Consider the following 23482-nt stretch of genomic DNA (forward strand, 5'->3'; position numbering starts at 1 on the left):
GCAAATAGTTGGACTGGTTTTAAAAAACCACAGGAACTGCAGCCCTCTGAGTGATAAATTACAAAACAGGATTCAATGGGCCTGGGTTTGACTCCCTGAAGTATAATAGTCTCGCCATCCACTGTCTCTGATCCAATGTTCCAAAATGTTCTTTAAAGTAAAATGAAGACATTTCTAAAGTACAGGACTGTACTTTTATCTAATAAATGTTGCCAGAAGGAATCTTATTTAAACAGAGAGATTCCAAATCCTCTATTTCTTTTCTTTCCCCAATAAAATCCAGTTTGCTCTCAAGATATTTAAAATGTCCTTTCCATGCTTATCAAGTGACACCATACAGTGCAATGAATACAGATGGAGAGCTTCACAGTGATGAGACACTCTGTGGAAACATGTTTTTCTGGAGTATCGCTCTCTGATGGGGACAAGATGAGATGTCAGACAAGGGCTCTTCTTGTATCACAATCCAGCACCTCCCAATTCAAATAGCTCCAAAATACTTCTTTGAACACAGACTTCACCGAGGACTCATTTCCACTCTCTTATTCTTGTGATCATCTCTGCTGAAGCATCAGCCAAGCTGTGCTATGTGTCCTGTGTAAACTTGGAAACATTTCTGTTTGTCCTGAAGCACAAGTATTTTGCTGCATGGCTGTTTCAGGAACTCACCAGCAGAATGGAGGCTGTGGCTGTTACCTCTTCCTTCCCTCCACTGCTGACCATTTTTCAGCAACTTGAACAGCTTTTTTGAAAGCTTTGTTGAATTTTTCTGAGTGAGTTTGAAAATCTTGATACTGGACCAACACTGCATGTTTTGTAGCCAGAACAAATGAAATTACATTTTATCAGGTCACTGACTTGGCTGTCTCCCAAAGCAATTCTCCATTAGTCCCATCAACCACTTCTGTTAGCCATGCCTTTGATCTGCTAGACAATGGCATGCTCTCATATAACAATGGAAAGGGAATGAAAAAGCTCTTAAGGTCCAGCCTTACAAATCAAGTATGTGTGTGTTTTATAGAAATTTATATTTCATTGAAAAGAAAGCAGCACTAGTTAGATTACACAGGTATCATAGCCATATGTGCTTTTCCTCTACTCATTATTTTAATTGCCCTAGTAATTCACACATCAAAGGGACCAGATCAACCTCCAATCATGGACTTGAGTAACAGAGTAGACCTTGGCATGGCATGCCAAATCCAAGTATATGTACTTGGAAATCCAAGTATATCCAAGGGATATAACATTGACAAGCACTTTGGGATTTTTACTTCTCAACTTAGTGTGTGGCTCTGCATCCCTAGCCTAATTTCTGTCTGGGACAAACAAATAAACACTGTGCTCAGTCTGAAAATCTGTGATTTGAAGTACTTTGGATGGACTCCTAGTAAAATCCAGTTGTGCTGTTCCGATCTTAGATTTTTGAAGCTGAGATGTAAATGTGGATTGACTGGTTAATGGCTTGACTTCTTGTGGATTTGATGAAATTTAGCAAGTAATACCAAACCCTTATTTTTCTCACTCCTTTATTGCACAGTAAATTATATTTCTCTCCAAAATGAGAGCTCTCATTTAATTTTCTCCTTTATATTTCTCTTTGCTGTCCTTCCAAAGGATGAGAGGTCAGGCTGGCTCCCACATGCTCTGAAGAGGGCACGTGCACAAGCAAAGAGCCAGAGGCAGCCCGAGTCTTCACCCTCAGCAACTTGTTAGCTCTGTCCCTCATACTCTATATGTGCATGTTAGTAAACTAAGTTTTCTGCTGTTCACAGATATAAGCTCTTCATCAACAGAATACATGTGGTGGTAAGAAAGTGTTTTTCAGGGTGTGTACAGAAGATGAAATCCTCATAGAAATTTATTGGTACAACTCTTTGGGAGGAGAAAAATGAAATAAATGAGAAGCAAATTCTCTTTGTGACCATTCCACCCTTTTAGATCCAACATCACTGATTTCACTGTTTTATTGGTAACATTTAACAAAGGTTTCTCAAATCAGAAATATAAGCTAAACTCTTCTCATTCTAAATGCTTCTACTAAGCAGGCAAACTTTAAACAAAATTAGAGCCTGGCAGTGCAGATCTTGTTATCAAAGCTCTTGAGAGTCACTGGCAAATGTCAGAGGAATATATTGCATTATCTATTGATGAATGACATCTACACAGATAGTTCAAACTAAACAGACTATTTCATTCATTTTTCTTTGCAACCAGAAGTCGTTCTCTGCAGTGAAATTAACTTTTTTCTCCCTCTAAGCTTTTCTTATTAGATTTTAGTTTGGCATTGAGGGCTAAAAACTCAGTGAGTCATTTGCTCAGCAGAGAAATTCCTGAGATAATCACCATTCTTTGAAGTATATCTGTGTTTCTGGCCTTGCCAAAGAAATGAGATGTTAGTGAAGGCTTCCCAAAGCCCGAAAAATAAGTACACGCAGCCGCAGCAGGAACAGTGGCTGTGCCAAGCAAGATGCTCATGGATGGCCCACATAGACCAGCCCACTCTGCTCCATGGGCCATCTTTAGCGCTGAGCAGATCATACCAGCATAAAAATAATAAACCTAAGAGTAAATGCATCATGGTGCATCGAAGTCCCCTTCACTGTACACACACTGTGTTGCAGTGCATTTAACCAAGATCTGCATTCATTGCAGAAAGTCAGCCTGGAGGAGGATTTATTAGATGTCATTATGGTAAGGAGGCCAAGGTCAGCATGGGCTTGGGACATGCTGAGGTCGGACAGCACTCATCACAGGGGAGAAGACAGCCCTTTCCTCAATAAGTCTGAGGCCTGAGTGGACAAGGGTGTAAGTGGAAATGCCATCTTTTCAAAGAGCACCGAGTGGCTTAGTAACAGAGCTGTTATAAGCACTGGGGCTTCATGCAATCTCTTAAACAGTGGATGACACCACTTCTGTCACAGTTCTAAAAGTTGCTCTGCCTCTGTAATGTACAGGGAGGGAAACCCAACCTTTCCTGCTCACCCACATGTGCGAGTGAGGATCTGGGGTAGGGAGCTCTTACCAGGGTATCTGGAGGCTGCCACCCCCAGTCTGGGAGCTTACTAGCTCTTTATCCCTTTTGTTTTCTCTGATAATGGGCAGGCTACCTGGAGCCATGCTCAAATACAAGTGTTTAAATCAACTGTGCTTTTGTCATGCTTGAAATCTGTCTGTAAGGGACAAGGGTTTTGGCCCTGTCATTACATCTAATCACATCATTCTCTTCATGTTTTGACAGTAACCCAACACTGTGCCAGTCTCCTCTATTTCGCTGTTTTAAATGGAGGAATGATTAGCCCAAGGCATGACTTCTCAAAGTCACGTTCATGTTTAAAATCTCTCATTGGCATAATATACTATAAAACATACACAGAGTATAAAAATGACAGAATCCTGAAGCCTCAGAGGGAGGAAGAGCACAGCAAAAACCTGCGTTGGATGGGATATAGGTCAGATTCAGTCCTGTGAGACTGTTTTGCCCTCAGTGTGGCCTGTAGCTTCTAAAAATGCCTTTGTTTTTTATATTTAAGAAATTTTAATATAGCATTAACCTAAAGGCTTTCCTTTCGCCTGTAGTAAGCATCTTTTTCCCAAACCTCTTTGTCCAGATAACCAATTCACTTATGTCTGAATGGGAGAGAGGCTACAAGATTGAAGGAAATGTTTTATTTTTTTCTTATAGAAAGCAGCACATAGCAGATCATGGAAATCAAGTTTTTTCCTAAATTCAGGAGAGAGTGCAGCTATTCTTATTCCTGAATGACTTTGTCACCAGGAGCTCTGACAGAGAGCACACACCTTTGTCACAAACTGACATTTCTGAAGTTAGCTCAGATGGGAGTAGTTGTTTCTATACTTGGCAATTAATTAAGTACCACTTAGTGATTTCCCTCAACATTTGGAAGTTTAATTTTTTATTGGAAAATCTGGGAATTTTAAAAGCTTAAACAGATCAGCAAACTTGTACATGGAACCCAGGAAACGTTAATTAAAAATACACTGGTTCCCAGATCTTTAGCTGCCCTCTGACAAGTAAAGATAGGAAATGCCTCAAGCATAATACTCTAGTTAATTTAGCGATTTGCAAGGGTCTTTTTTTGATTCTGCTATAGCAAAGTGCATTTTAAAACATATTTCCTGATGAAGATTTTGCAAGAGATGTTTGTAAACTGGCAGCTGATATTTTTGAGCAAGTAACTGAAAGAGCACTGTGTTTCTGAGTAAAAGTAGGTGAGTTCACAGACATGGTAATGTAACCTACACTAATATAAATAATTGTGTGTACTGACTATGAATAAAACCTTGCTTCTATCGTCATCCATGAGAACTCAACCAAAAACTTTATAGGGCCAGGAATAAAGCCTGGGATCTATGGGTTTTTCTCCTTAAGAAACTTGGATCTGGAAATCCCTTTTACTGCATGCGGCTGACAAAAATGATGTGAAACTCCTAAACTGGAAGCTAAACTGCTAAGAAAGTTTCTGTGAAGGTGGAAGGGTGTGGAGAAAGTGGTTCATAATATGAAGCTGTTACCTGTTGTACGGGCTGGGTTAACACCAGACAGTGCTTGATCTCAGGGCCTGAGTTCAACCACTGAAGTCTGTGTCAACCTAGTCATTAACCTATGGAAAGATACAGTGATATATGAGAGTTTTTGGATTACCTCTTTGACAAATATTGTTGTGGCTAGGCATGTCTGAGAAAAATTTGGGAGCTGTAGGCTTCATCAAGGTTGCACCTTCATTGCCAGACTTGCTGTCCAGCTGACAGTGATCAGCCTCTGTGTGGATGATCATCAACAGCTCCTCTGTGAAAAAGGTGGCTCCCTCAGGAAAAGGTCCTTAAAGTACCTAAAAATGTTTGTGCCTTTACTTTTCTCTCCTTGAAATAAGGAAGAAAGGTCTCTTCTGTTGTAGTTACACAAAGTCCAGCCTCACACTTTAAAAAATGTCCTTTACGCCAGCAGCACTATTGATTCTTCTGGGGATGGCACTGAGGTCTCCATGGGAAAGGGAGGCTGCTGACTCTTAAAAAAAAAAAAAAAGTGTTGAAGTTAAATAGACACTAACAAAAATAAATAATAGACTGAATAAAAATCAGGTCTTCTCCCAGTCAGCCAGGTTTCATACTCATGGCTTCTCTGGTTCCCTGGTTAGTCAAGGTCTCCAGGGAAGACTGCATTATTTGCCTTCAATTTCTAAGGCAAAAGGCCCTCTGTCCTCCCACAGCCTCCTCTTTGCCCTCCTCCCCAACATGTAAAAGTAAAATATCTCACATTCTCAGTCCAACATAAAGCATAAGGAAGCAAACCAGGCACAAATACACATTTTCCCTTTTCAGTGACCTTTAATCTGTTTGTTTGAGTTGTGGGAAGCAATTCATAAAAATCTGGAAAGAGTGTCAGATCTGTCACAATATTTTTTACAAATTGCTTGCTTTCTTGGCCTATTTCTCAAATACATGCTATTTTAATGTGTAAATTCACACATCTTCATCATGCAAAGGAACAAGATGGTTATTTTAACAGTTAAAATCACAGACAAGGTCTTTATTTTTACTTTGCACATGTCTTGTATTGCCCTGCTGGTATTTAAAATGTTTGAGGAGAGGAAGAGAAGCATCTCTTAGGCAGCTGAACATTTCTGTTATTTCTTATCTGAAAATTACAAACCCTGGCCAGGTCAAAGATCATTTGAATTGGTCTTTTGAATCAAAGATCTTTGCACACACAGTCAGGATCCCATTCCCAGTTATGTGAGGGAGATGGGAAAGATTCACGACCCTCTGACTGTATCAAAGTGGGGAAGTGGAACAGAAACTAGAGCAGCCATGGGGTCTGACTGCACAATAGCCCATGCAATCCAGACTCAGAAAGGTTTTGCTTTTAATCTGTATTTCATTTGGAAAAAGAAGCTTTATAAACCTGATCAAAAGTTTGTTGATACCAACAGAAGCCTGCGAAATACTGATAGCTGTCCAGTGTATATGCAGTTGTGACACCAATTTTTCCATGTTAGCATACTCAATCTCATTTCTCTGATCTCTGGGAACAGTTTTTCTTTCCCTAACCCTCCACAGCCTCCACTTGGCTTGGCAGCTCTCACAGGGACACTGCTGAGACAGGCAGAGCACCGGATTATTTTCCAAGCTCTGCCTCTGAAAAATGCCACACAAGCACCAAATATTGCTGATATAGATTCACAAAAGAGCATACAGCCCAGCAAGGAGAGCAGGAAAGTGGTTTGCCTGAAGGGGAACACAGAGGTAGCAGAAAACTGGGGAGCCTGACATTGTGCCTCAGGCTGAATGTAACCCCAGGGCTGCATGCAGGGAGTTGTCCCCACTACAACTGGCTGTCTCTGCCTGTCTCCATCCCTGTCTCCCTCTCCCAGTGGGGAAGATGCTGGGCGTCCCATAGGAACACCTCTAAATGCCTACCTATGGTGCAGTTATGTGTCCTACAACTGCTGTTAGTGGCATTTCAGAGAGGCCAGTCTGAATTTTCTGAGGTTTGTATTAGGGATCTTTGTCCTCCTTCACTTTATACTCTTTTTCTTCAGGTTCTCCACTTTCTCAGGCACTGTGAATGCCCCCATTTGCTTTAGCTGCTTTCTACATTTGTCTTTTCTGATTTTGTTCCTGGTGCTGTCAGATGAAAAATAATTTTGGGCAAGAAATATACCTGTCTGATGTGTTGAAGGAGCAGCCCTAATTGCGTGTGGCACTGCAGCACAGTGTAAGATAATTGCTAGAGGCAGATTTTTATTGTAGATACATTCATGATCCTAAATCTGCAAGTGCATGTAATGATAAAGGAAGCAAACTTCAATGAGAACTGATATTTTTCCTCTTTTGGTCAGGAAGGTGATTGACTGGTGTGTCAATCATGCCTACAACCTCTACCTCTTAGGAATCTGTTTGCAACCCTCAGAGAGATTTGTGGTCTCTATGACTGCTATCTGTGCAGTTTAAAATGTGCAATTACTTCCACATCTCCTCAAAACAGCCAGTGCTAAACTGCCAGTTAAAATCACACTCTAGATTCAAATAGATTTAAGAAGGTATATCTACACGCAGGGTCAGCTCATCAATTTAAAATTGTATCAATTGCCACTTGAATTAAACCAGTTGTGTTTCACACAGACCAAATCTCAAACACAAGACCTGCTGCATGCCCCACGTTGTTGGCTGAATTAAACACTTATGAGTTTTGATTCAACTGAAGTCTGTTCGCACTCAGCTCACAGACACGTCACGAAGCTCCCAAGTGGCCAGATGGCCTTACCTGAGGAGTTACGGCTGTGCTGCAGAAACCAGTCTCATGGGCTATCTTACCCTCATGGGAAAGTGGAAGCCTGTGTATTATCATGAACTACAATCCGGGCAAAGGCTGGAAACATTCACAAGTGGGTTACAGCAGCTTGGGTGACAAGCAGTGATATTATAGGATGGGTTAATGTGGATGAGTTTGGCAGAAGAATTAAAGATAGTGATCATGCCAGTGCTTATGCTAGCGAAGGAGAAGGGAAGACTGAAGAACTTGGGATGTAGGTAGCATCCTCTTCTCTCACATCAGCTTCAGCCAGTGCAGGGTACATGGCCACAGCCTCGCTTTAACAGATTATCTGTGGTCGTGCTGTCACATACCACTGCTCAGCTCAAACTAGACACAGGAACATCTGTCAGATTACACCCAGGTGACACCCTGGGAGAAAAGAAAAATGGATCCTGACTAAGGGCACAGTGAAAGCAGTCTGAGAATACATTTTTTAGGTGTTGTACATCAAACATATCTTCTTCAATTAAAAGTGAGCTGGAGTTAAGACCGAGGCTAGCTCTGGTCAGCAGTCAGATAACAAGTGTTTCCTGTAGGTGAAACATTACATGATTCCATTATGGGACTGCTACTGGTCCATGTGTGTTTGCAATTGTTACTGTGTGCGTACAGGCTGTGTAGGTTCAGATAATTTAACCTGTGCTCAGAATACCCAAAGTGCCTTAAAATGCCTTTATATTACATGGAAAAATATTTCAAACTTGAGCTGGACAGGGCTGAGGTTGAGAAACCCACAGCCTTGATGCTCCATACAATCCTGCCCAGGATGAAAAGAGCAGCTAAACTCAGCTCTTCAGCCGCAGCATCTCCTAATCAAGCTTAAGTCACATGAAAATTGATTTAGAAGTGAGTTCATGTAAACAAGTTAGAGTGGATAGAAACCAGGTGGTTTTGGCCCCTACTACTTGTTGAAGGCTCAGTGTGCGCTCTGCCAGGTGTACGTTGTTGGTGATCTCCAAGATTACAGTATAAAAAGCAGTGTAATGCAGGTAACAAGAGATACATAAGAAGGATGCTTTCATGTCCAGAAAATAAATTTAAAGCTGCTTAATTTTTATTTCCCTTTGGTGGATCCTTGGCCCTGCTTTTGCTGAAGAACATGTGTTCAGCTTGTAGGACATAGGTGTACTACGTGATAGCCTCTCAACCCCAGTTTTCAAATGCTTCTGGCTTGCGAAAAATCTGATGCCTTCATAAGCACCTTGGGACCAATCCTGACCTCCTTCCCACATCCCAAGTTTGGGCAACACCCTCTGTAAGGGGAATGGGAAATGGTCAGAAGTGCGAAGAAACAAGCTCAATGCAGGCCTGTTAAACATCACAACTATTATGGGCTACAGCTTTCAACATGATTCAACTTGATTTTTAGAAGTTTAAATTCTCAGGTTAAAATTTTGAGCTCTTGACCACTTGTGCCGCTCTCAGTAGTTTATTTGCCTTTTGAGAATGGGAGAAAACAGAAAAGTTTCCCTTCAATGACATTCTGCCTACCCAAATATCAATAATAAGATTTAATAGCTCTTTGTCTTGAACTCTAGTGCATTGTTGCAGTTAAACTACTATCATGTTTCATGCCTGAACCGGTTCTGCATCAGTGATGGATGGAGCATTGCATTTTTATGTACTATACCTCAGCCACAGATTGTAAATTCTGCATAATCCTTTTGGGGTGCAAAGCACCAGGTAACAATAAGTATGAATCTTTTTATGTAATATCTAGCTGCAGTTATTACTGGTTTAGATATTCATCTCACATCAGCACACAGATTTTTGGAAGACAGGCTTAAATAAAATAAAATTAAAAAGAAGTATGCCTGTTTTAAGAGTTTGCATCACTTAATGCTTTTTACATTAAGGTAGGTAGATTGTTTTTTAAAATTCTGTGTTAACTCCTATTTCCTACCTTGGCTAATGTGTTTTGGTTTCATGCTGGTCATTGTAAGTCTATTTCTAAATAAAACTGAAAAATAATTACCCCCTTTCTCCCTCCCAGTGGATTGAGAAAGATAATTAGATTCTCATCCAGAAGTTATCTGAAGAGTGGTATTTAAAAGAACAAGTTACCAAAAATAGGGCGTCTGAGGAGTATTGCGATACGCTTAAAAGTGATGTATTTCCTGCGTGAAGCATCAGGTCACTACTAGTCTTTCTTGGCAGACAAAAAGCTGTCATATCAGAAACAAATCATCACTTCAGCATTCACGTTCAGAGATGCCAGTTTCTCAGCACGTGTATGTACATATTTTTGTGTTCACATTCAGTGCCGGTCAAGTCATATTATCTCTTAAACATTTCTGCACCTTGTCAAACCACTATTAATTTCTGTTTTAACCTTGTTACGAACAAGAGAAAGAATAACTTTAGTGGCTGAGTAAGAACCACACAGCTGGTATTAAAACATGATCAAGCCAGTGGCAGAGGGAAAGGAGCTTTCCTGCAGCTCCCATCACACAGCCCAAAGACGTGTAAAGGGGAAATGCAAGCATCAGAGGAAAACTGGGGGAAGCCCAGAAACAGGCACTGCATCTCCCAGTGAGCTGGTGCTTGCTGCTGTGCTCACAGCACTCTGGGCAGCATCCTCTGGGATCTCTGGCAAACCTGGTGCAGTTCCTGGTTTTAGAAGCTGCATTCAAAACATCTTTTTTTCTTCTCCAAGCCTCCATATACAGCCAAAGAGTGTTGTGTATCTTGAAAACATCCTTGTGATGCCACGAGAGGTTTTTCCACCTTTAAAAACACAAGTTACAATCTAATGAGATGAGAGTGGCAGAGGTGTGGGAGAAGAAGGGTTCCCATCTACAGAATGAAAGTCTGTGCAGAGCATAAATCAACTGTACCAAATCTCAGGGGAAGCAGAGGAAGCAGCAAAGGGTTGAACTCGGATCTGGAAAAGGGTGGTGACTACAAAACTGTCCATCTTCAGGTGTGCTCCTTGCACTGAATGCGCCCTCTTGCTTTCAGCTCAAATCCATTTTAAGTTGTCTTCACTCCAGCTTTACTAGAACTAAATAAGTAATAATATTAGTAACATTCTTTTCATTTTGAGTTGAATGAAGCACTTTGATGTTCAAACAACATTTTTCAATTCCAGTTTGGCATCTTCAGGCAAAACAGGACTGTGGAAATAGAGACCAAATGCAAGCACAGATCTGAATCTTGGGTGTCCTTCATTGGTAGTCAGCCTCTCTTGCCCTGTTCCTCTTGTATATGACTGCAAACAGGGATAGCAGAAGAGAAGATCAGCTCACCTGAGGATGTGGTACAGTATGGTGTTTAGGGCACATCCCCGGCACACGAGGAGGTCTGCTCTGACCTACCCCTGCGTGGGTGACACGGCACTGAGCCTGCTCTTCTCATCTGCTTTACCTTTTTAGTCTTAGAGATATACAGCAAGTTGGTAGTGACACTTTCTCCTCCATTCCTTGGCTGTAGTTTCCTTAGCAATTCTTATTTCAAACCTTTTGCTGAATTTGACAGAAACAATAGGATAATTTTCAATTTTTGATTAATCTTTTTTTTCTTCTTTTTTTTTTTTTTTTTTTTGAGGCAAATACATTATTTGCAGAATTTTATTGCATTTTTTTTGGCTAAATCTTGATTTTTATTTAGTCTTGCAGTTCAGCTGTAACAAGAGATACAGGTATCTCTCATCCCAGGTAGAAAGCAGGAGAGGGAAGAAGTTCTATATCCCAAAATTGTGTTAGCTGAGGAGGGGAGGGGAGTCAGATGCACCTTGTGGGCTTGACTCTGCCTGTTCCCTGTCTTGGGACCCCGCCACCGTGGCTGATTTCACATACACTGTCAATCCTGCTCCGGAGCTGCCTTCTCCAGGACAGGAGCTGGGGAGAGCTGGGACAAATGTCCTCCCCAGCTGTCCCAGCATCAAGCGCCAGAGCTGGTGTGTAAACAATGGAAGGATTGCTGCAGGATGAGCGCCACCCAGCCAGTTTGCAGAGATGTGTGATGGTGTCTTCAGCTCATCCAGGGGCATGTGGGGAAAAGTCTAAAAAGAAAAGAAACGACTACTGTTAGCCTGAAGTGCTGTGAGAGCAAGAGCATCTTACTACTGAAATATGGTGGACTTTCATGTGCAAATGTGACTGACAAATCTGGTCTCAACAACTGTTTAAGGCAAATCAATTCATTTAACACTCTTGCACTGTGTCTCAGCATACTGTAAATTGAATTTTGATGGGATTTTCATTAGAGCTCGAAAGGGACAGAGTTGCATTTATTTGATAATAGTTCAAAGGAAGACAGGGAACTTTCTGAAATCCACTTAGATTGTCACTCTTTAACTTACTTATATAAACCAGGTTCGTCTGTTATTAGGAAACTGGGAATAATTATTTATACATGTTTCTAGCTTCAATTTTGCTATGAGGCATGAAACCATTTTATCACTTATAGTCAGTCCACTACAGTGACATCTGAAGATCATAAAATCCAGTTGTTTCATTCTTATCTAACAGAGTTTAAGAAATGTTGCTATTTGTTTTCTTCTGCCTGAAAACAGTTATTCTGCTATTATTATTATTACTTCTTTTTTTTATGGCAGAGATTAGAATCTAAAATGTCTGTCTGCTCTTTAGAGCTAGAGGTAATGAAATCAAGCAGGACTGCCTTTAAGAGGCAGTACTTTCTTACACCAGGGCTGTGTTGTCTGCTTTTTTCTCCAGCCCCCAGATTTTGTGTGTCTGGCAAGTCAGCCATCCAGCAAACAGCCCGAGATGCTGCATGGGGTATTTAAAATCTGAATTAATACCGAGACAGTGACTGGCTGGGCAAGTGCCCAATGCTGTCTTATTAGCATGCAGGAGGCCTGCCAAGATGTTAAGAGGAAAAAGTAATGGGAGCAGGACATTGGAGAAGACGGGGCTACAGAAGAGCCAGGAAACTTCTGGCTCTCAGATTTGGATGTTGACTCCATGTGAGCTGAAGCTGAGGGCATGGCGCACACCCCCAGAATGGGGTAGGCCATAGCAGTACTCAGCTGCTACTTTTATATCTGCCAGGAGGAGACCTGCTATGGGACCTGAAACCCAGGGGAGCGGCCCGTGGCACCCCATACCTCTTCTTGCCATGCATGGTGTCCCTGCCTACCTGAACACCTCTGAGACCCTCTGTTTGGGTAGGGGAACTGGAGGAGGCCATGCAAAGCTTTGTGTGGGGGCTATGAGCTTGGTGCCCACAGTGCAAAACCTGCAGGGGTCCTGCAGCACCTGGTACCGTGGAAACAAGTTACTTGGCCAAAAAACACTTTTACTGGGAGAGGTCATTGTAAGGCTCATTTATTGTTCATCGGGATTATTTTTTTTTTTAATTTCTCTTTGGCCCTGTTGAATGGTAACACAGTGTCACACAGCATAGCAGACAGACCAGGAGTAATGGTTTTAAGCAACAGTAGCTGATGGTAATCAAAGGAACGGCTGTAGCCAAGAGCATCGCCAGCTGTGCCAGCACGGCACGCCGACTGCTCTTGGGCACAGCAAAACTGTCAGGATACTGGGTCATTTACGAAGTCTGGCAACGTAGCCGTCTCCTCTTTCTGTTAGGTTTTGGCTGATTGAGTTGGGGAGGAAAGAGGGTTTTGGAGGAAAGGGACTGGCCGCCAGGTTTCAGGGGCTGGAACCCTCACCTGCAGGTGCTTGGATTCAGGCTGTGCCACTAGCTGGGAAAATCAACTTCAAGGGACTGAAACTAAGAAGGAGCAAAGATGAGATATTTTCTCCATGAAAAAACACAGTGTTGTACTCAAATGTTATATCAAATGCTGCTTGGACACCTGCCTTGAGACAACTCTGCTGTTGAAAGGGAGGGACATCAAAAGCCACAGAGTCTGTAGTGGTGCAAAGATGCACACAAGAGCAGAGACTTGCACAACATGCACAGAGATATACAACTGAAAGGGAAGATAAAAAATTAGGGGTGGCATGAGGGTATGGGTCATTAATGGGTGATTTGAAACTGGGTTGTTTGGTAGCTGTGAGGTTTAAAACACTCCCATTTCAGTGGGCTCTCAGAGACTCGGATATTTCCAGATCGAGGAAGGCTCTGCCTAGTAGATTTCTTGCATCATTCGAATTGGCTTTCCTCAGTTGTATGTATTCTTGAGAAGTGACTGACGTGATTCTTGAATGGGGAATAATACCCTGACAGCTGCAGCTTTATTGTGAACTACTGCTAAATGCAATGGTTGTATCATTAGATTTTAAGAACAGTATCTGCTTCTTACCCATTTCCTTATATAAATCATTCACAGAGTGGAGATACATTGAATATTACATTGTAAGGATAAAAAAAATAGTGCCCATAGAGAAACTGCTGCCTTTATTAACGTTGTCAAGTAATGCTACCGTGGGTAATCTAATCTCAGCCTTCCCGTGGGTGCTCATATTAAGAAAATAGATAGTGGATTTGAGTTGCCAGCTGACTGCTAGTTTAATATGCCTGGAAGAACATGAATAACTGTAGGTACAGTGTAAGTGTGGCAATATCTGTAGGCTGGATTTTCCAATCACACACCTGCAGAGTTGGAGCTACCTACAGACAGAGTCCTTAAGCAATGGGAAAACATTTCCAGCACTGCAGTTTCCCTGCATACACAGACTGTACAGCAATGGATTCAGCCCCTTGGGATGATGCAGAAGGCTAAATTGTTATTTATACACACAGAGATTACAGAAATGGCAGAATTCTATTTTTGGTGTGGACTTTAACCAAGTAGCCCAAAACTGTATGAAAATATATGTGGAAACCATCCTTTAATCAGAAACAGAAATAATTACTTGCAGGGACCCCATAATTTCTAAGGATTATTTGCAACCAGATTCTAATTTACAGGGATTTCCCACTGAACCTGAATTAAAACCTTTAGGACAGCATTACTATAAATGAACCCGTTACATCTGAATGTGACCATCTAGCTAAAAAATGAGATTGGGAGCATTGCCTCGTTATGGGACAACCACCATAGTCCACCTTTCAGAGTTTCTTGCTTACATGTAAATAACTTTATTGAGAGTCAGCCTGGCAAGAAGCAGTTGGGATGAGGGGTGAATGGGATCCGAAACAGGTGTTTTATGTTCTTTGTGTTAGTTCATTGTTGATTGGCTGATTTCTGAACCACCTCCTATTGTCGATTTACACCTGGGGCCTCCTTTTCCCCCATTTTCTTCTTTTAAGCCCATTATTGACTTCTTTCCTCTTTGAATATTTGATGTCATTGATTTCCAGCTTCTTCCTGACATCTCGTTACATATTTATAGTAGTCATCCTGTATCATCTGTCAGATGCTCTTTTTCTAGGGTAAAAACTGCCATTTTTCAGAAGCTTTCCTACTGGGATGTATGGCTGGGTCCTTCTCTCAGGTTTCTCCTTCCGATTTTGCTTCTGATCTTTTGCTGTCTGTTTGCAGGTAGCAAACTGCCACATGCCAGTGGGAAGCTGGCTGCAGATTACACTATTGACTCATATGGGGGACAGCCATCAAGCCTGGGCTCTGGTCTCATTGATATCCAATGAGACAGACCTATTTAGTATTCAGAGCTGATGTTAGGGATGATCAACTGAAGAAAGCAACATTGGTACACAAATGGGGATGATCCTTACCTTGGCAGTCACAAGGTGAAGTCTGGGCTCTTTCAGTACCCAGTTGGAAAGCAAACCCAGAGTACCATGTCAGAGGGCTGTTGACCACCCAACACCATTTTCTCTCTATCAATGTGTATCAGCATGTTCTTCTGGAGTAAAAAAAACCCAACAAACAAACCAAAAAACAACTATCTGAGGACCTTTTTCTGTCTGTAGTTAGTAAATCTGTAGCTTTTAACAAAAGCTCAGGTATTAGTTGCAGAGCTCTTGTCAAAATCTGGTAAATATTTTGTCTGGAAACCTTTGGTTCTCACTTAACTGTGCCTTTTTTTCATCCTACCCTGACCTGAAGCAGTTGGGAACTGCTGTGCTATTGTGCCTGTTGATAAACAAGCCATAGTTATTGGGTTATAGGGTCTGGGGAAGAGATTTGGGTGAGGTTACTGCAATGGAGGCAGAACAACTGCAGCAGCTGGGACCCTGTGAGGCGTCACTGTGAAAGAACTTCTCTCTTTAAATTTTTTTTTTTATTCCACAATTGAACTTGTGGATTGAAGAGCAGCATGCTTGTTCTGACTTTGGAAATAGATTTTCCTCTCTAAATCTGAGCAAAGCCAATTTTTAAGAACAAGAATTTAGCTTTATTACTATGAAATATTTAGTCCAGTTATGGAAAAGTGATCATGATGAAAAATGACAATGAATGTTCACTCAACTGCATGTTTTCATTTAATATTTATGGTAAAAGTATATTTTTTGAGCTGATATATTTAAAAATTTTAGGCTTGTTTTTCTCTAACGCATTATGATTTCCCAGTGATGTGAAGATAGTTATGGAATAATACAGGCAGGTGATTTATTTCTATGTATAAAACACCTCTGAATGGCTCATTGTCTAGCTTTAGGGGTCTTTGAGGAAGACCAGACTCTTCAGGCTAGTTAGTGTTTCTGAATAATTTTCATCAGTGTCATTTTTACAGGTTCCTTAGGACATTCGTGGATTGTATGCTTTGAATCAGAAATTACCATTTTATTAATTTCACTTCTGTTGTAACCTCCAGACCTTTATCTCAGATCCTGCATCCAGTCTTTCTTAGCCTGTCCTACATTTGTAGATTTCATTACTGGGGATCCCAACAGAACCATTTGTCATCTGGAGATTGATTTAATCCTCTTTTGTTAGGTAGACTGTATTTTCTTTTTTTTTTTTACTCTTTCCTACACTGCATATCTAAATTATTGTACTTCCCATTTTGTCCTCTCAAGTGATGACACTGGAAATCAAAATTAAACATGGACATGGTACAGCCTATTCAAAGAATGAACTCCTGGCACTTTAGAGAATTTGGACATTTTGACTTAATATTCTTCAACAGACACAAGCTGGAAAAAGGGGGACTTTGATTAGCTGCAAGAAGCAACCTTTTCCCTAGGGTAAAAATCTTTAACCCAGGGTGGTCAAACACTGGAACAGGGTTGGGCTGGAGACCCACGGGGTCCTCTTGTCGCTTATGCTGTGTCTGTGACTCTCTGGGGCCAAAAATCATCCTGAGCCAAGCTGCAAAGGAAACCAGCCACAGCAACACATGCCCCAGAGAGTCAGTAATACCATGTCAAAGGCAGGAGGTGGATGGTCTGCATGCTGGTTCAGCACGTGTAATTACTGATATTGCAGTTATCTTGTATAACTTGGTGGTGGCTCTGCTGCTTGTGAGTGACGCAGCCTCCCGCATTTTTACGAAAACCTTTTAACCACATTACTATGTTCTGTTTACTGCTTTTTCTTTGGTTTTGAGTCTATTTGTTATGCCTTTTTGTTGCCAAAAGTAATCACCTTGGCCAAGACAGATTCATGTTTGGAAAGGAAATTGCCTGCCCAATGACAAAGTCCATTTATTCAGGGCTCTCCAACCAGGGTCATGTGTGCTTGTTTAGCCAGCTGTGGCCTGCTTTGCAGTGAGAAAGACCCAGTTTTCCCTGTATTGGATCTGCCTAGAGTTACTTCTTCCCTCCTTCCTTTTTCTCCTCTACTTAAAAACAGGGAATTTATTGATCGTCTGCAGACACCTAAAATTGCAGCAGCAGTTTTCTACTGCATGTTTCCTTCTGGCTTTAATTACACTATCCAGCCTTTCCCTGCTGGAAGACAAGGAAAGACAAGGTGTGGTTTCCTTGCCTTTACCCTCAGGAACCTCTTTCTGAACGTGAACACGAGCACAGCTTTGCAAAGTCAACACACAGCCAGACACCTTCCCCTCACACTCGAGATCACAGTAGCTGGAAGATGATAATCCCTTGGGGTTTCCTTACATAGGTGAGGTTATTTTGGTGTCAGGTTATTCTTTTTTAGCAAGGTTGCCATTTATTCCCCACCTACATTTCCTCCCAATGGCTGTGGCCCTGGGAGTGTGATGCTGCAGAGGCTCCCAGACCTCAAACCATCTGCCAGTGGAAGGAGGCGAGTAAAGGGAGCATGGAGGTCTCAGGAGTGAGAGGAAGGGGAGAATGAAGAGCCTGGGTGGCACTGTCAGCCTGAATACACCAACCAGCTTGTATTTCACCAGCTCTTCACCCCAACCCCTTCCCCACTGCCAGTAAAAGACTGCAGTGACCAAGCAAAGATTGCTTCTTCTCTGGCTGTGAAAGAGCCGTACACCAGGCATATGTCCCATATGCTTCTTCTTTCAGGGTTTTTTTTCTTTATTCTTTGGAAGCACAGATGCAGTTTTGTGGCACTGCCACTTCACAGAGCAGAGGGTTCTCACAGTCTCTGGCAGCTCCAGTCGCACTGATGCCGTGCAGCTGGAGTCAGCACGCTGCGCATGCCACTGAGACACAAGAACTACAGGCATGTTTCTCTAGCAGTGGTCAACGAATTCCCTTCAGAAGATTTCAAAATGAGCGACTTCTTTTTTTACCTGTAGATTTTTCATCAAAACAGGAGCTCCCGTGTGCTCCCTTCTTTCCCTTTCTGTCATTAAATGTGAAATAAAAGGAATATGAGTAGGTTTGGGGTTTTTTTCCCCTTCACTTTTCTCTTTCATGTTTTTCTCATTGACCTTCTAAAGCTTTCTTAACTTTGGAGCCAGCAAAAGGAATTATAGGACAGTCTAGCTCTGTGCTTTGGCTGAGGTCTTGACCTGAAAGTAAGGGTTTAAAATCAGCAGAAAGAATGAAAGAGAGGGAGAAAAAAAACCATTAAAATAAAACCCTCTCTGGATATCATTGCTGTATTTTCTCATGTAGAGAACACTGAAATCTTTCTCTGGTAGCCAGATCTGCAGAGAAAACTTAATCTGCATTTCCTCAGCAAAGATGCAGATGTAATAAATATTAACTGAATATTGACTTCTTTGGAGCTGTTGAGATTTAGTGTGATAATGGGATGCATGATAATGCCCAAATGAAGTCCCTAAAGCCTTCAGTGGGCATCAAGGACTGCACTGATTATGCGTGAATCTAATTTTCCTTATTTACTTGGCCAGAGGAAAGAACTGCAGCCCAGGCTCCCAAGAACAGACAGGCAGCCTCCCACTTTCTTTCCAAGAGGGGAAAGAATCCTCCTGCTTGTGCAGGAAGAAATCTCTCCTCCCAAAGCAGGGACCTGTTCTTCCCTGCCACAAGTGCTGGCTGCAGTTGGGGGGGGGGGGGGGGGGGGCTGTCTCAGTGAGGCCAGATTTGGGGTTGCTGTGACCCAAGGTTCTTTTACATCCCCTTTCCCTCCCCATCCCTCAACACCTGGAAGCTGTATCCCCCTGCTTCCTCTTGGCTGAGACCATCATCAGCTATCACTCATTTGCCAAATTTTCCAACAAACTCTTTCCTGCTTTCTCCTATGCTGCTCTTTGTAGTGGAGAAGAGAGGGGAGAAGAAAAAAGAAAAACCCTGATAATGACAGTAAAGCCATATTTTCAAAAACTTTTCCAGCATATCTCCATCTGCCCTTTGCGCAAAGCTGGATAACCCTGAGCTGGCTGAGGAGGGGGGCTGGCGTGCATTGCGCGGGGTGCCCCTACCTCCTCTTCCTAGCATTTTTCCCCCAGGCTGCCGCTGGACATCTCCTGTCTCAAACATACTCTATAAGGAGCTCCTTGGGGCAGGGATGGGCTTTCTTCTCGGCACAGCAGCGCTGGACGTAGCACAGTAAAGATCCCTCAGCACTGGTTTTCTCAGCGTTCCTGGTGTGCCAAGGATCATTCATGCCTGCAGGAGTTATTTTTACTTCTCTTACTGTGGCATTTCATTAGCTTTTTATCTCTCCTGAACCTTTCTGTGAGCTTTCTGCTTTGAAACACCAGCACAAACGCAAATGCTGTACACTTGAGATTTAAGGGTGAGCTGCTACCAGCTCCCCTAAAGCCAGTTATGGGGAAGCTCAACTGTGGGTAGTCCTGCAGATGCTGCAGCTCTGAAAGGTAAAGGAGGGCAGAGAGAGGGAAGGCACAAGAGGGGGAGGAGGACAGAAGGCAAAACACATACACGATGACAGAAAATGAAAATAGGTCTGTTGTAAAATAATTTCAAAATTCTTTTTTTTCTTTTTAAGGGAGGAGTTTTCCATATATTTCTGTGTCAGACAATTTAACTGAGAATTTTGTGTAAGGTTGTCTGCGTTTATAGTAATTAATTCAAAACGAAACTTAATTTATATGTGTTAGCATAACCTGTAATTCCCTATAAAGCACCAGTAAATATGAATATATTCATATTCCTACCTCCAGCGAAACAGCCATGGGCAAGTCTGATAATTACTAACCTCTGCTTACAAAACAAAACCGCATTTCATCTATAGCCAAATACTCAGTTCTTCTGAATGCAAAATAAGAGTATTTTTCCATACCAGAATCTGTTCTCTGCACAAAAGCATGTGTGGTTAAGCCTTATCCAACTGCTTATGTAAGTAGACCTCTCAATATACGTTACTGTTAGTAACAACTGAGTAATGTAATTTTCTCTCAGTATATGTTAGTGTTAGTAATAACAGAGCAATGTAATTTTGAGTACATTTTAACCCTGCTTTGAAGTAGTATATTTGGTGTGGCAAGTGTTTTCCTAAGTAATGAGCCGAACAAATTGCTATTCAGATAGAGGAAGAAGTTGTAAAAGATAAGTTCTCTGAAATATCACAAAAGCGTTTTAAATTGATAGCAGTAAATAACAGAGGGATATACTATTGCTCAACTTGCTGCATTTTGAGAGGAGTCACAAAGCAAGAGCTATACTGAAGCTATCAGTAAGTGTTTTATCCTGAGGTTAAAAGAGGAGAGGAAAGCAAATTGCATAGTCATGAAATTTAAAGACTGAATATTTTCAGTGATCACAAAAGCCTTTCGGATGAGAAATGGGATATTAGTTGAGTTGCAGACTTGGGGGTGCTGTCGGCGCTGAGTGTTTTGTTCTGAGGTAAATGGATGTGCCATGAGCTAGAACATATACATTTATCAGTCCACTTGCATGTCCTCAGATGAAAGTCTTTGCTAGCATGTTACCTGTTGAGCTCATACCCTGTGAGGCTCTACACTGAGCCTTGGTCACCTCAAAATTTCAGCAGAAGACTTGAGCCTTCACAGAAATCGCAGGCCCAGACTTTTCTTTCTGCTGCTGGAGCAGACTGCTCCCTCTGGAGGGACCCCTCGGCTGGCTCAGGCAGCAGTGGACTTGCCCCGGATGAGAAAGGGAACTGTCTCTTGATCCAGAGAACCTGCCACGGGCTGTGCAAGGGACATAAACAGCAGTGCCTTAGCACCTCCACTCCTCTTCTCCCCTATATCTTTGTTCTTCTCATGGGGAACGCAGGAAGCCAGGCCCACATTTACTCCACTTGGCTTATATGGAGCAACCCTTGCTACATCAGCTTTGCCTGCATGGGGGAAGCCCAGCTTCTTGTATGGTGTTTCACCTCTTCATGAGCTCTGCTGCAGATGGCAGCTTGCAGGGCCAGTGCCCTGAGATGGCCACAATGGGACCCAGCTGCACCTCCAGCTATGGTGTTTGAATCACGTGGGCTGGGAGGCCAGATCCAAACCGATCCCTGCGTGTCAGCCAGCCAGCCCTAGCCTGTGGTGCTGCAGGGGGTTATCACATCAAACCACAGGACTTTGCATTTGCTTTTGCTCAACCTCATGATGTTCCCATCTGCCGTCTCTCCTGCCTGTCCAGCTCTGAATAACAGCCTGACCTACCAGCGTGCCAGTCGTTCAACCCAGGTTGGTGTCGTTTTGTGAACTTGCTGAGATCTCACTCTATCCCCCTGTTCTGGTGTTAACAAAGGTGCTAAACAATATTGGCCCAAGTATCAGTGGGCTGCCAGCTGGATTTTATTCTTCTGGTCGCAACCCTTTGAGCAGCCAGGTTTCCACTTGCCTTGTATTCCAGTTAGCCAGTTGATATCACACCAGTTTGGTTATGAGACTAGAAGACAATGCCAAAGGCCTTGGTAAGTTCAAAATATGCAATATCCAGTTGCCTAATCACAGGCCATGGAAGCCAAACACTCATGAAGGGAGCATTTGAGCTTGGTGCCATGCTGATACAACCACACAGTCTCCAGTTTGGCACTGGTTTGGCTGGTATTTCTGGCTGGCACAGAGTTTGGACAGAGCACAGGTTCAGGTTTTTCTGCACAGTTATTCATGCAGAACTCTTCTTTCCAGTGTCAGCCCAAACAACCTGTCCATAAACAAAGCAGACCAGATAGGCAGTATGTCGCTCAACACTGACAAGATGCAAAACTCTGAACTGGCCTCAGAGAAAGGGCTGAGTCATGTTCAACAACAGAGCTTTAAACAAGGATAACAGCTTTTAATATTACTTGGAGTCCCAGGAAGGCTTTCAGTGATTTCTCTAAAGTCTCAATGTTGATCTTGACCATTTTTAGCTCAGCTGAACTTTAAAACATATTGAAAACTCAGGTGCGATTCCTTCGGGGAGCAGAAAGAACAAACTCCAGATGATGATGATAAAATATTCAGTTCACCGTAGTCAATGGGGTGATTCAAATTCAGACCAGAAGTCACCAAAGAGTATACAACCATAAACGGGAATTTGATGATCAGGTGGAAATAATTTGCTGCTTTTATGTTTAAGATTTCGTCTCAATCAATTTCCACTTGATTGGTACTCTGGGAGATGCACAGAAGAGAGTGCCCAGGCAAGCAAACATATGATCTGCTAAGAAATAAATCATCCTGCTCATGGAAAAAGACATGCTGATCAGGAATATTTCAAGTCTGAAAGCTACATATCCACTAGGTGATCAGGAGCAAAGCACTGGACCACAGCTGATCAGTGGAGCTGTGTCTGAAGATCTCCTCATCCACTGGTTCCATGGTGATGGGAAAGGAATGTATTTATGACGTACCTATTTTGTGAAATATCTTCTGACTGCTTCCGCTGCAAAAGCTGAGCTGTCACTAAGTAATGGTTTCTGATCTCTAGGGCTCTGAACCCAGTATTTTCTGCAATAGCACATTCTGTGATGGGGGCTTTTGTTGGCTCATAGAAATTATTTGTGTCTCTGAGCATCTTGGTTGGAGACAGAATAGGCACCAAGAATAGGATTCTTAGCACACTGGTCAGGCTGGGTGTTTTTACACCTTCCCTCTTGAGAGGCACTTATAACAGTAGGATTTTGAGAAGAAAGTGGGTACTAAGCCCATTCCAAAAATCAGACCCTTTGAAACTGCTCCAATTTGAGTGCCCAAAGCCATAAGCCAGCCTGGAAAATGCTTGACCAGAAAATTTTTTCTGGGGTCCTCCTTGAATTATTCAAGGGCAAAAAAGAAATATTTCCCCTTGACCACACTTGGTTTTTAAAAGAATCTGAACTGAATCTTATTTAGAGAAGATTTAGAGATAAGGTTATGCCACCTTGTCAGGGCCATGGAGGAGAGGGAGAGATGTGCTCGTTATTTCACCAATGTAGCCTGGCTTCTCAAAATTCCAGGGGAAGAGGGCGTGTGGGATGTCTAAGAGGACAGTAGGCATGGTATGACTAGTGTACCCTCTTCTGCCCTGCAAGAGGTGGGAGGGGAGCAGGGAGCAAGGGGTGAGGAGCTAAGCTCTAGAGAAGCCAAAACATTTGCTATCCCTGCCATGGTCACCAAACAGCTTCAGATTTCAAGCTGTGGTGCCCAAGCCTTTGTTTCCCCATGTCTAGAGCAAGAACATCAAAGCATCATGTCTAGAGCAAAAACATTAAAGCAACCCTGAAGTTCCCTGTGTAGGCAGGGAAAGGGAGGCAGGGGCATGTGCTAAGGAGAAGTAAGGAAGAGCATGGTCGGGAATGAAGTTATTGCTTTGCTAAAGAAAAATTATTCTGGTGCTGCATCACACCTCAAGAGATGTTTAAAATGTGGCTCCCCAAGGAAGAATCAAAATGAATTTGCAAAGTTTGAAGCAATGAAAATAAATAAGGAAAGCCCTAAACTTTTAGCCACCCACACCATGACAGGACTGGTCTAATAGCAATCTATAAATTTTGAAGAAATGTCGTATGCAGCTGTTAGCTCCTTTGTGTAGCTAGTCTGCCAGCGCTAACAGAAGGGTATT

This window comes from Strix uralensis, chromosome 1 (genome assembly GCF_047716275.1).
Source record: "Strix uralensis isolate ZFMK-TIS-50842 chromosome 1, bStrUra1, whole genome shotgun sequence".
NCBI classification, from domain to species: Eukaryota; Metazoa; Chordata; class Aves; order Strigiformes; family Strigidae; genus Strix; species Strix uralensis.